The 13,896-nt window shown below is 36.3% G+C and overlaps 2 long non-coding RNA genes across 2 annotated transcripts; both read right to left on the minus strand.

Moving 5' to 3' along the window:
- Positions 1-932: 932 nt before the first annotated feature.
- Positions 933-9,658, minus strand: LOC149137050 (uncharacterized). The gene is made up of 2 exons (XR_016238921.1): positions 9,511-9,658; positions 933-1,378 (listed from the first exon to the last, which is right to left on the minus strand). It is a non-coding gene; the product is annotated as an uncharacterized LOC149137050 (long non-coding RNA).
- Positions 9,659-10,101: 443 nt separating this feature from the next.
- LOC149137051 (uncharacterized) lies at positions 10,102-12,424 on the minus strand. The gene is made up of 2 exons (XR_016238922.1): positions 12,254-12,424; positions 10,102-10,298 (listed from the first exon to the last, which is right to left on the minus strand). It is a non-coding gene; the product is annotated as an uncharacterized LOC149137051 (long non-coding RNA).
- Positions 12,425-13,896: the final 1,472 nt, after the last annotated feature.

The raw sequence follows: 13,896 nt of genomic DNA on the forward strand, positions 1-13,896 counted from the left end.
AAATTGCCAAATGACTTTCACTTACAGAGATCTACGTGCACTGCATCTAGAAGGAGGTGGGATCTTTTCTGTTTGGCTGCATCTGTGGAAATTTTGAAGTTTAGTGAAAGTTTTAAAATTTAGTGTATTGATGTAGTTTTCGATACTGAATCTCAGGAGTTTTTAGTGTGTGTGGTTAAAGCCAGCCTTAGGAGGTGTGAGGCCTTATTGGGAACAATTTTGGTCTGCCCAGTGAATATGCACCAAGGTCTTTAGTACCATAAAAATATAAAAATGTCTATTACGGACTTTATCTCTGTGGTAGAATGAAAAGCAATCAAAATGTGCACTTAAAAATTCCTGTCAGTTAATAGACTTGTAGCGGTGCTGTCAGGTTTGCCAACTAAAACCACTAGTTATGTGATCAAGTATTTCAGCAGCAAGCAGGAACCTGGTTTCAGCAGTCAAAAGTTGGAACGCAGTCTTGTGACCCTGGCTCACTGACAAGCTTGTGTTCCCCTCTACGTCTACGTCACTGTCTTATTACTAGCATTTCTGACTGCAGAGACAGAAACAACCAGGGACGTTGCCTCGACAACCAAGATAAGCCAGGGAGCAAGTGACACATCACTTCAACCACTGAACTGCTTGCTCATTATCGTGTTAACGGTATACAATTCCACGTGAGCTACGCTGTCTACCACGCATGTTATTCTCTCACTTCAGTCGTAGCTAGTGTGAGTCCTATCTTGTAAAAGTAACACAATAAATGAGTGATCAATTTGAATACGAGTATATTTGGATCTTTTTGATTTGGCGGACATTATTTGTTTTCTAACGAAACACTTTCAAACTTGGGATACTGGTAGAATGTGTCATATAAAACCACAAATTATTGTTGACAAAGAACAGCAGTAATTGATTCAGCTGAATAGACGTCAGTGATTGGTTGAAATTACCAAAATACAACAATTTTTAACATGAAATAACTTCGAATATGACCATTTTTCTCTGTTCTATAAGACGAAATATACAAATATACGAAGTTTTAAAGTGTTTCGGTAGAAAACACTAAATAAAAACTAAATAAAAAATGGTGTCCGCCAAATCAGAAAGATCCGTGTATTTTCATCCATCACACCAGGCAATTACTAACATCAACACCACGATTTTAATATAAATTGCATAAGGACGGTCGAGCCTGGAGAATCGTTAACATGTCAGCCGAAATGCTTTGTTGTATTTCGTTCGTCTTCACGTCCAGAGCTCAAATTTTGCCGAGGTTGACTTTACCTTTCATCCTTTCGGGGTTCGATGAAATAAGTACCAGTTAAGTATTGGGGTCCATCCCAAATTTCAGGCCTTGTATCCAGATAGAAAGTAATATAAAATTGTAAGCCTACAAGTAAAAACAAAATTTGTATATCAACTCTGTAAAGGACACAGTCACATAACTACTTGTTTTAGTGACGATGAAGAGATTTATTAAAAATATTTATTTTTGTGCAGGGAAAAAAAAAAAAAAAATCTAAATGCATCGTTTGAAACTATATTTTTAACTTCTAAAAATCACCTAAAATTCGTAAACTATAAAAGAGTCATATTACTTTTTATTATAAGATTACTTTTCTTGCTTTTCTCTCTGCAAAGTCTTTTAGAATTTTATCTATATCCAAACTCCTGCTAATTTCACATTCAATGGACATAATTGCCGAACTGTTCAAACGTTCTTGCTGAATTGATGATTTCAAGTAAGTTTTGATCAGTTTCAGATTGGAAAAAGTTCTTTCTCCAGATGCCACAGTCACTGGGATTGCCAAGAAAATCCGGAGAGCGTTTAATAAAAAAATTTGGAAATGCGGCAGACCTGCTGTTGCAAGCAAGGAATTGAAGCATTTTCTTGGGGATTTTAATCTTTCATGACGGAATTGGCTTTAGTGCCTCCATTTCCTCAAAACATGTATCCATCCATATCAAACAGTTTATCTAATGCACCTTTCTCCTTTTAAGATTCAGCCTTCTTTGCCTTGGCCACAGCCCTCTTCTTACTGTCACCTAAATATGTTCTGCCGATATCTCTTAGTCTTTTACTCATGTCTACAAAAACCTAATATATATATATATATATATATATATATGATAAAGCTGACATTCATTGCAAAACTGATAAAAAACATTGTATACTGTACTTAATATCCATAACTTCCCTATTGATCGATAGAAAAATTTGGTATTATTATACTTTAACACCAAACTTGATTTCGGCAGGAAATATTTTTTTTCCTTGATTTTTTCTTAATATTCCGAAAATGACTTTTTTTCTATAGAAAACGGAATGGGGGAGGCCACCTTCATGAAATGTGCGGGGCCCACTTGGGCACGGTGCCCGGTTGGGAGCAATCGGTTCAATTGGCTTAAGGCCGGCCTTGTGTGTGGTCACTAATTTTGAAGTATGAAAAACGTTATGAATGTCAGAAGGCAGTTTAAACAAAACATTCTAACTTTATTAAAGTCAGAACGAGTGCTAACAAGAAGCAAGAGATGTAACGGGTATGTATGTGAATCAAGTAAAGTATTATAATTTACATTTGTATGAACAATTCTGTCGGAAGCCGTTGTAAGCTAATAAGAATGAAGCTAGCTTAAACGAAAATATACAGTTCATTATGAGGCAGAGTTGTGGCTGATGTTATCCAGACTTTCGAGGCGTGAGGTTAGTATAAACGAATTAGGTTGACAAATTTTTATTAAACAAAGCGACATGTAAATGTTTTAAAAAGTAACAAAATCCTCAATGAAATATTTTGCGAAACATTACAAAACAGACAGGGTTAGGTTGGTGTTTAGGGTCAGCCTGACAAGTAGATGACCTGGAGTTAATCAATTAGTAACACATTTTTAGTGAACATCTCTCTAAAATTTTTCTGGAACAAAATCATATTCAGTGTGAAAAATTACAACAATACACCAAATTTGACAGCTGCTCTCTGTGCCGTTGAAACCTCATGTGTTCTCAAAGCCCGCACTGCTGATTTCCTCTGCAAAAATCAGGATAACAGTGGTCTCTCTGAGAAATGAGCCACTCAAAGTGGAGTGCCTGTTGCAGCGAGTGTTGCTGACTATTCTTTGCGGCAATACCTTTGCAGTTATGTTTGGGAGGCATGGCTGAGCACCTCATTTGTACTGGGGAGTACAACCTGTTAGTCGTTCCTCGACCATCTTTGCAGTTTAACTCCATCCCTTTAATTTTTCTTTGTTTCCTTGTTGAAGTAATTTTTTTTGTCTATTATCGATCATCTCGTCTATCATACTTTTAATGTTTTATACTTTCCTTTTCTTCCTGTAAAAATATACTGCTAAATAAAAAAAAAATCTATATCGATTTACAAAAAAAAGTGTAATTAATTGAAGAAATATACTGTCAATGCCAACGGTTAATTGGCAGATTTGCACATGATACCTTGCAATATTTGTTCCGACTTGGCTGAATCGTTACCGCACCGGAAAAATACCTAGTGGCATTCTATCGACTTTACGTTCTGAGTTCAAATGCCTCAGAGGTCGACTTTGCTTTCGATCCCTTTGGGACTCAAAATAAGTATCACTTATGCACTGGGGTTGATGTAATCGACTTAATCACTGCCACAAAATTACTGGCCTTGTGCCAAAATTTCAAATGAATATTTGTTCGAATATTTTACGTTCTGAACCATTGTCCGGTTAAACTCAACCACGCAGTTCGTAGGTAATACGCAACTTTAGCGATTTTTAATCATGTTCCAATATTACTAGCATAAAGCCTGTTCTCTGCTTTAATGATTGCTTATTCCCAAGGAGTGGGGGAGGGAGGTAGAATGGTGGCTGGTGGTCATGGAGTAAGATTCAGAACAATATCCATTTAGTATTGTTTTAAATCATCTGGCTCTGTTGATGTCTGTTGTTCGTGTTTATAGTTTATTTCACCACTCTCCAGAGAAGTTTTGTACGTGTTCGCTTGACTCTTTAGTATTTTATTCCAAATTTACAGCAAGCCATAGATCTCAAACGTTAACAAACTAATGGAATGTTGCACTATTACTCTTCGCTCGACATGCAATTAAATCTCCCCCCCCCCCAAAAAAAAAACGTATGTTGAAGCAGTCAAGAACAAACTGCGACCTGCAGGACTTTCTGAATGGCACGCCTAACGAAAAATTAACTTGAAATTTATTAACTCTTTTTTTTTTTTTAGTAATGCAGTCCGCCTGTTGAAGAGTAATGTCTCACGCAACACGTTTCTCGAAAAAGGTTGCCCATACCTACTCTAAACTCTTAAAAATGAGGAGTGAGAGATAGTGGTATAATGTAGTCTGAGATTCACTACAGCCGAACGCATCTAATCACGTTTTTGCTGCATCATGTCGGACCTTGGGTTAAACAACTGTTATCACAACTTGTTTCAGGAACCACGAAGGAGCATTCCATTTGGTTCCGTTCCTCGATTAGCTAGAATTAGCTGACCAATTTTCTCATAAACAAACCTTTGTGTTAGATTCTCCGTCAGTCTCGAGCACGAAAGGTTGACATGTAAAGATGACTTCGGCGGAATTTGAACTCGGAGCGCTCAGAGGCTGAACGAAAGACATTAGGTATTCTATGTTGCCTTGCCTTCATTCCTCATTTCCTGATGAAATAGTAGAGACGAAGTTGCAGCATACGATGTAACTCGGGCATTTAAACCTGGCTATGCTCAACCCTCTCCAGAACCTGAATACAATTGATTTCCTCCAGAAGCGGTTGCATGCCAGGACAAGTGGCCTTCTGCCATGCTCACTATCACGTTCACAATGCTTAATGGCATTTTGTCCGTCTTTATGCTCCGAGTTCAAATTCCGCAGAGGTTAACTTTGATTTTTGACCTTTAGGGGTCGGTTAGATAATTACCAGTCAAGTACTGGAGTCGATGTTATCAACTTTTCCCTTCTCCCGCAGAAACTGCTGGCCCTGTGACAGAATTTTGAAACTATATTTGATAGCATAAGTTCACTGAAGGTAGCAAGCTGGCAAAATCGTTAGCTCGCCGGATAAAATGCTTATCGGTATTCCGTCCGTCTTTATGCTCTGAGTTCAAATTCTGTTGTCTTTGCCTTTCATCTTTTCGGGTTCAGTAGAATTAAGTTACAGTTGAGCACTGGGCTCGATGTAATCAACTAGCCCCTTTCCCACAAAATTTCTGGCCTTGTACTTATAGTAGAAATGAAATGGGTCGGCCTGACTTCAATTCAGCAGACGTATGATCAAAGACGCTTTAGGGATAATCCCCCCGTCATTTATTCAGACACATTGTTTTAAGGACAACATTCATTACTCAAGATGAAATTATTTTTAAGACGATGATTGAAGGGACATTTGACTGCTATTTCTAGCGGCCAAATCCCTTTCAAATATTACTATTGTTTACTTTATTTTGTTCTTATGAAAGAAGTAGTATGAGTCCATGATGGAGTCTTTACATTGTCGCTCGATCCTCTAGATAAAGCAACCATGTTACTCTCCTTATCGTGTATGAACCTTTCTTAAAAAAGCAAAAACAAAAAAAAAACGTAATTTTAATGTAGATCTAGAGACACATATACTGTATCTGGTTAAAAGGCGGAACAAGATCGGCTGGAATGCTTTTGATCATGGGACTAAAAATGAACAAAAGTAACAGTACCAAAAATGTTGGAAATGTCAAATGTTTGCGTGTTCGGAGGTGGTACTAAATTAATTAGAATGAGCTGTCTAAAAAAAGAAGCCAACTTCATCGCCCCAGTATTGATGAGGGAGATGCTTATAAATTGAAGGCCAAAATCCAGAGCATGCATACACACGCACGAGATAAAGATGCCAATGGAGTGAGTCAATTGCTACATTCACTTACACACACCATACATGCATACGTACACCTATGAACATATTAAAACAGTGAGACAACAGAGACAAAGAGAGGCGTGTGTGTGCGCGCGCGCGTATGTCCGTTCCCCCACCACCTCTTTTCCATGTTGTTCAGAAGCAAGCTTCTTAGCACGCCTGCGCTATATAAGGAAAATGTTCTCTATGTGGCCAGTGTGTTTTCTGTACTCTGGTTATTATTATTATTTTTTGTCTACGTTTTGTTTGCAATGTCCTGTACCCAGATATGCACCTATATATACAGGTAGACGTAGGTATGCACATACCTGTACGTATATATGCATATACTCATTATTTGTTATATATATATACATACGCAAACGTATATATACTTTCCTCTGTGAATAACACAACCGTTTAAAGTCGGAAGAAAGGAGACAAAAGAAATGAACGACGGTAGGAGAGAAAAATATCACATCCTCACGAATACTAATACATACACACACTGATGCAAGCCTGTATGCATATATATATACATATATATGAAATTACATCATTAGTTATTATGACGTAACAATAGAATTTGAGTGTTTTCCAACTTCATTTGAAGTCTCCGATATTTACGCTGCAAAGAAAATCTATTTTCAATCAAGCACGCAAACCAGCACGCATACTTGCAGAAACGCACACAAACACAATCACATTCGCACACATTCACACAATTATGCACATAAATACACGCTAACCAAAGGCTGAAATAACGACATTAAACGGAGTATACCATGCCAGAAAAGTTTTTAACTTTTTCATTTCTTAATTTCGTCTGCCCGTCATGGAAATTTTACGCACATACACACACGTATTTCTGTCCCGCTAATTTATTCATTTGTATTTATTACCAATGTTACGTGTATCTGTATATAGACTATTCTTTATGTGTAACACATAACCGTTTGAAGCTGTTGAAGTTGACTATCTTTATAGGATTTACTTTCTGAATCATTCGAGAAGAACTCTAGATTATTCAACTCCAGCTGGAGTCGTTCTGTTTATATTTTGTATTCGAAAGTTCGTTCTGCCTTCTTCCTTGTCTCAAAATGCTCAGCTTACGCATGGATTCTGATGATCAAATGAATTTTCGTCCTTTGCTCATTGTTAAACTTAATCAATAAATACGAGGAGAAACTGAAAAATTCCTGACTTGAGGGGTGTCGCGAAAGGCCTGGCTGGAGAGCCAACCTTCCGAGTTCTTTTACAGGGCTTCAAAACAATTAAAATACCGCTACCTTAGATTCTTTTAATATATTTCCATGCATAATATTTCGTTTTGGGATTTGGTTTGCAAGATTTTTTATGTGATTTCGTGTGTTGAAGTATATTCTGTTGTGTCTGGGGAGAGTCAATTTTCTTTTCGTGCCTTAATAGATCTGTTGAATTAGGGTTCAGACAGACATAATACTGTGTCACGAGACTAAACTTCAACAACAAAAGTTCTCGAATCTCCGAGAGCCTTTACGAGCACTTTCAATCTGTAACTAGTGGAAAACAAATTTCTCCTCAGATTACACCAAACCAGTTTGAAAGAAAAAGATCTATTGGATAAAGTAGTCCTTGGTAAGCAATGCTTGACAGAAGAACAGGACAGTCATAGCTAAATTATTTTTGATTATAGATATTCTGGATCGCATTTGACCTGGGGTTAAAGAGCAAGACATTTTCTCTGTGTTCCAGCAACCTCTGGATTACAGGAAGGAGATTTACAATCTTGTTTGCAGTGCATTCTGGAATCTCAGGTAATTGATGCTAGTTAACATTATTAATCTACTACCTTTATACAAGGAGGGTAGTGGATTGTCAGAATCGTTATAGCGTTGGAAAAAATACCTTTGGTATCTGTTGCGGTTTTGCACTGAGTTCAAACACCGTCGAAGTCATGTTTGCCTTTCGTCCCTTTGAGGGTTAGTAAAATAAAGAACGTCAAGTACTGGATCAATGTAATCGACTAACCTTCACCCCTTCAACACTGCTAGGTTTGCGCTTTTTAAAATTAATTTTTATAACTGGTTACTTATTTACATATAAAACCGAATATTCGTAAAATTTGAACACCAGATAATACGACTACATGTAGTTTTTCATTAACAGGAAAAAAAAGAAAAAATATTGCTGCCGCAATTTTCTTTCTTAGTGAACAGGTCACAGTTTCGAGCGACGAAAATTTCGACACCATATTGCAAATAAAAACACATAAATCATTAAACTGTTATTCCTAAGAATATATAGAGTTAAGAATATATAAAAGTTAAGAATATATAAAGTTAGGAATATATAAAGTTAGTAACATCCTTGTCTATGATTTGAAAGTCCACACTAGCGACACATATATTTATGCAGCTATGAAGCAACTTCACCTTAGAGCACTTTTTACGTGATAGTGGAATATAATTTAACAAGAAATGATGTTTTGAAACTTGAGTCTGACAACATATCAAGAGTGGGCTATAGACCAAAAACAACAGTTCAATACTAATGTTCTTTCTATCATTATTCTTCCGGATAACGAAAGTTTTACTTTTTAAATTATGAAAAATATTCATCTATCATGATCAAATTAACTGGATGAATAACACTGATTTCTTGTGTAAAAACAAAGAGTCAGATTTACGAGGAGAAGGAGCCGAAATTATTTGACATTTATGCCTTCAAGTGTACGTTTGTAATTGAAAGTCTTACACAGAAATGAAAACTAGGTCGCAGACTCTTCGGCGTTCTTTATAAATAAAGACGATTGCATTAGGCTAAGAAATATATATGAAACAACCCTCGAATAAGGAAAAAAATAATCAATACCTTCCAATCCATTTACAGTATTAACATTGATATCAACACTTCAGATAACGTTTGTGATTCGTCGCTTCATGAAATTTGTTTCAATGACAAAAGAAAAGTACTTTTAACATCCCTCCTCCTTTTGTATTCTCCTTAAATGTATGACCTTATGTCGACGTAAGAAATACATTTTCGCCTTATCAGTGACACGGAGAAATTGTGAAAAGGACAAAATGTAGAGAGAAAAAAATTCACGTCTTTTCAAAGGAACGATAACAAGGTTAACGGTTTTCTATTTACAAGCATGGCATCAATGAATGACTACATGATTCTTTAGTTTGTTTCTTAAAGGCTGGAGGGATTATAACATGTTAAAATTAGTTTCAGGAATTAGACCTTTTCGACGAACAAATCTCAGAGCAGTTCCACGGAGAAATATTCTACACGACGAAAATGATATCCATGGGTAGTTATTTAAACTGTTTAGTTGAGCTATGATATTAACAAAGAGAAAGCTTATCGTCTATACATTTTTGCTATAAAAAGCTCTATTTAATATATATAACCATTGCTAGGGATAGATTTTTTAGAGTAACAATGCAACAAGCTGTATCTATTATGCTACATTAATAATGAAAGAAATGGCATTATCAACATTGTACTCATTAATAACAGCCTAACGACATGATAGCATAGAGAGGTAGTTTAAAAGACATTTATTTCATTTTGTGAACAACAGTTATTAGTCACAGGTTTTCTAACGGCAAGGATGAGAAAGAAGTGTCAATAACACAATACAGAAAAAAAATAAAGAAAATAAAAACCTACTTCAAGAGATTTCGTTTCCAAAGCACAGTTTTCTCGTTCTTTCGCCAATGTTTATATTCTTCGCTGGTGTCCATTGGACGGACACACACACGACACATTGCACTGATAGACACAAAAATTCGTCAACGAAACAAAAGACATCCACTTCAAAAATCCTATATTCTTTTTTTTTTATTTTTCTTCTCTGATGAATATAATCTAAAAACGTTTCATCCATAGACAGTCAATGACAGGTTTCTCAGATCAGAAGGTTACAGGAAATTAATGCAATTATGTTGTTTAAAGAGCTTGTGGTTGGCGAACTGCAGAAACACGTAGAAGGAATAATGTTTGAGAACCGAGTGGTTCTGACAAGGACGGACTGCATGGAGAAAACTGCGGTACAAGTAGTTGAAGACATCTAAGCAAGTACATAGTGAACAAGTTCAAGTGGTTGTGTTGTTTTGAAGTGCTGAGTCGATTATGACAGTTGAAGAGGCGAAGAGAAGACACGACACGAGAATCTGAGTTCGAACATTTTAAAATAAATGAACGTTTATTAATGAAGTAGATAGGTTTATGATACCAGTGATGGCAGAAGATATTAGGCTGGTCAGTATCCAATAGTTGAATACACTGAAGTTTTTTAGAGTATCAAAATATATTCAGGTTCAAATCATTTACTTTTTAGAAAGTAAAAGACAAGTTTTTTTTTTATGCATGATATTTTCAAAAGGGTTATCCGATAGACAAGTTGGTCATCGACTGCATTCGTTTCTGTCCCCAATCATCTTGATATGGATTTGTCACTGGATTGAAGATAGTCACGGAAGAGAGAGAAAGTAAAGTAGACGGTGCGCAACTCCTCTTCACTCTAAACAAAGTCATTGTGCAAATCGTCCTTAAGATTAACTACATGGTCTTCGTCGCGAACATAGGTAAAGTAATAGAATAGTAGTCAATAATAGTCCAAGCATAGGACCTGTACTCTTTGTGATTTGCATTGTTGTGTTAGGACTTCTACTGTATGTGATTTACGTTGTAATGTTAAAATCATCCCTCTCTTTCTCTCTCTCTCTCTCACTCACTCACTCTCTTTGAAAAACGTTCAAAGTGTTAAAATTCTTCATCACGGCATAAAACATTTTCCACTATTTCAACTAAAGCCTCCGCCCATTAGTTTTGGTCGATTACGTGCTTGTACTTGCTTCACAGTGCAGGCCTGATCAAGAGTTTTATGGAAAACTAGCCGTTGCTCATGACGCAAGCCTTATTTTTCCAAGCCACCAGTGTTTTCTAAGGGAAAAGCAAGGATGATAAAGATTGGCACCAGGGTTGTCGCAAGCGTTGTTGTCCAAATGCTGAGAGCGGAGAGGAGACTGGTGCAGTAAAACATCTAGTTTATTTCAACCAACCCACTGTCCAGGATTTGTAATATTGTTTTAATGCACTCGAAAGTTGTCCTTGACGTAATTTGAAATCAGAGCGGAGAGACCCGGAACAAATACCAAAAGACGTCCCAGAGACTACCATTTTGCTGCCTCGCTTTTTGAAACCAAATATTCAAATCAGACATTGGTTTCAAATTTTGGCATAAGGCCAACAAATTCGGGGGAGAGGGAGGGGTGCTAGACCGACCACATCGACCCTAGTGCTTAACTGGTACTTATTTTATCGACCCCGAAAGGATGAAAGATAAAGTAGACCCGGCGGAATTTGAACAGTGATGAACATAAATACGGATGAAATGTTACTAAACATTTTGTCCGGCGTACAAACGATTCTGTCAGCTAGCTTCCTTATTTGGATTAAATATTGTTTTAACTATTGGTCGAAAAGGATGGAACACATTTATAACCAACGCTATTCCAGCCTCAACCATCACGTCTTTTGTGAAATGCCTACGACTAAATTATCTAACATCGTTTTGAAGCTGACGTAGTTGCTAGCAAGCTCAGTAACCAAATAGAGTCCTCCCACGTCGTCACGTAGTTAAAGTGTCTCATTTAAGTGTAAGTTCTTAAGGAGAAACAGACCGGTGGTGTAATTATTGATAGAAATATGTAACTTTGAGCATTCTAATATCATTGAAAGCTATCCAGTTGATCAGAGAATTCCAACTGGAAATTAGAAATAAGACCACATTCAATAAATTATTTAGATGATGATAGAATTTGGTGAATTGTGACATTTGCATAGATGTTGGATACTGAGTAATAAGTGTGGGGATGCAATAATTAATGACTGAATCATTCACGAGTGAGGAGATGAATATACATATATTCTTTTATATGCTTCAGGCTTGAGGCTGAGACCATATATATATATATATATATATATATATATATATATATAAATATATATATGTATATACACACACATAAAATACAGAATGGGACAAGAAAGCAAAACATCCAGACAGTTAGGTGATACAAAAATGGGACAAAAAACATCCAGATAGACGATACAATGGAAACAAGGACGGGTCATTCGAAGTTTTTTTTTCCTCAGTCGAGTACCAGATTATCTTCGCAATTTCGGCTGATTATACTCGAGACTGCTCCAATCTGGCCACCCCCAAGGAAAAACTAAGCTAAGAGCATTAGATTCCTTTGAAGAAAGCAGCGAATGTATTCAAAAACAAGGACGGAAAAAAACGGACAATTTTACACAAATACAATAAAAATAACAGGACATAACAACAGGTGTCTTTCGACTAAGGATGAATCAAATTAAGCTGACGTGTGTGGAAATAAAGCCTTACGACAGGGATACAAGAGTTCACAGGCACAGGGAGGAATATCGATGTTGCATGGACAACGGCCGGCCAAGAAAGAAAGAACACCGGTCACGTGGGAAGAGAAGAGAGAGAGAGGCAGAGGGACAAAAGAATTAAAGAGGAGCGAGAAAAATGATAGGAACACAGTGAAGTGGAAAGTGAGTACATGTTTACCATTTTTGTCCTTGTTCTTTTGCCACGTCATGTACCCAGTTATGTATCTATATGTACATGTGGATGAACGTATATACATACATGTACATATATATGCATATACTCATATATTGTTTATATATATATATATATATATATATATATATATATATATATATATAGTTGTCGTGGGTAGGTGAAGACCAATCAGAAGGACAACGTGAATCACGTAGGTAAAGTAAATGTTAGAGGTAATACTTGATAATTGTAAAATAGTATTGTTTACTTAGCGTTCACTACACACTGAATTGTGGCAAGGTATGGACGGATTCCGGAGTACCGAGGAAATTATGTATAAATATATCAAATTAAGAATTCTACGAGGTATATTGCAACACAAAATACCAAACGGAACCTCACCTCTTATATCTCATCTTTCTTCCTCCTTTAACTTCTATGTATGTGATATAATTCTTGGGAGAGAATACATTTGCGGCTGAAGATCGCTTTATACGGTCAATTATACACTGATGTAACAACTATAAAGCTTGAAACACGTGTACCGCAGAATCCTTTGTGTTTTGTTTTTATTTTTACATTTACAATTTATATATATATATATATATATATATATATATATATATATATATATATTTGTTTTGCAAGATTTTTTATGTGAAATCGTGTGTTGAAACAGATGGCTGATAGTTAGTAAGGTGAGACACACATAAGAAAGAAGAAGGAAACAAAGGACCACTGATGAGGTCACAGAAGTGTGACGAAAGAACTCTGGCCGAAATAAGATTAAGATTAGGATTAATGTAATATAAAGCTGAAAAAAAAAAAAAAAATTAACACCAAATATACAGTGCGTGTGTTTTTATTGGCTAAACTGGCAACATGACCATCCCCAAGTACAACAATATATATATACGGCAAATAAGAAAGTGGAGAGGATGCAAAATGGACAGGCATCAGCCAGTAAGCATTCCTGTATGTCTATTTATTCCAATGTATTACAATGTATTAGATGAATACATACATATTTATTAGTAGTACAGCACATCCAATATAAAGAGTTGGTAATTGCAAGAACAGTGGTGTGGAAACATAATCATATAGGAGCAGGTGATTGAATGAGTTGATGAACAAATGATCAGATTGTCAAACTAGCACCTACTGACAATCTGCTCATTTGCTCATCTACTCATTCAATCACCTGTTCCTATATGATGTATAATCGAGAACGACTTAAATCGAAACGACTTAAGCCGAGGTAGGCCTCTGTGTGTGTGTTTGTGTGTGTGTGTGTGTGTGTGTATACAAAATGTATGCATGTGTATATATCCATCCCCAAAGGATGAAAGTCAAAGTCAACCCCGACAAAATTTGAACTCACAATGTAATGAGGGGCGAAATGCCACTAAGCATTTTGCCCGGCATGCTAACGATTCTTTTTTTTCTTTTTTCCTACA

Source organism: Octopus bimaculoides, chromosome 2 (assembly GCF_046866305.1).
Source record: "Octopus bimaculoides isolate indiv1 chromosome 2, ASM4686630v1, whole genome shotgun sequence".
NCBI classification, from domain to species: Eukaryota; Metazoa; Mollusca; class Cephalopoda; order Octopoda; family Octopodidae; genus Octopus; species Octopus bimaculoides.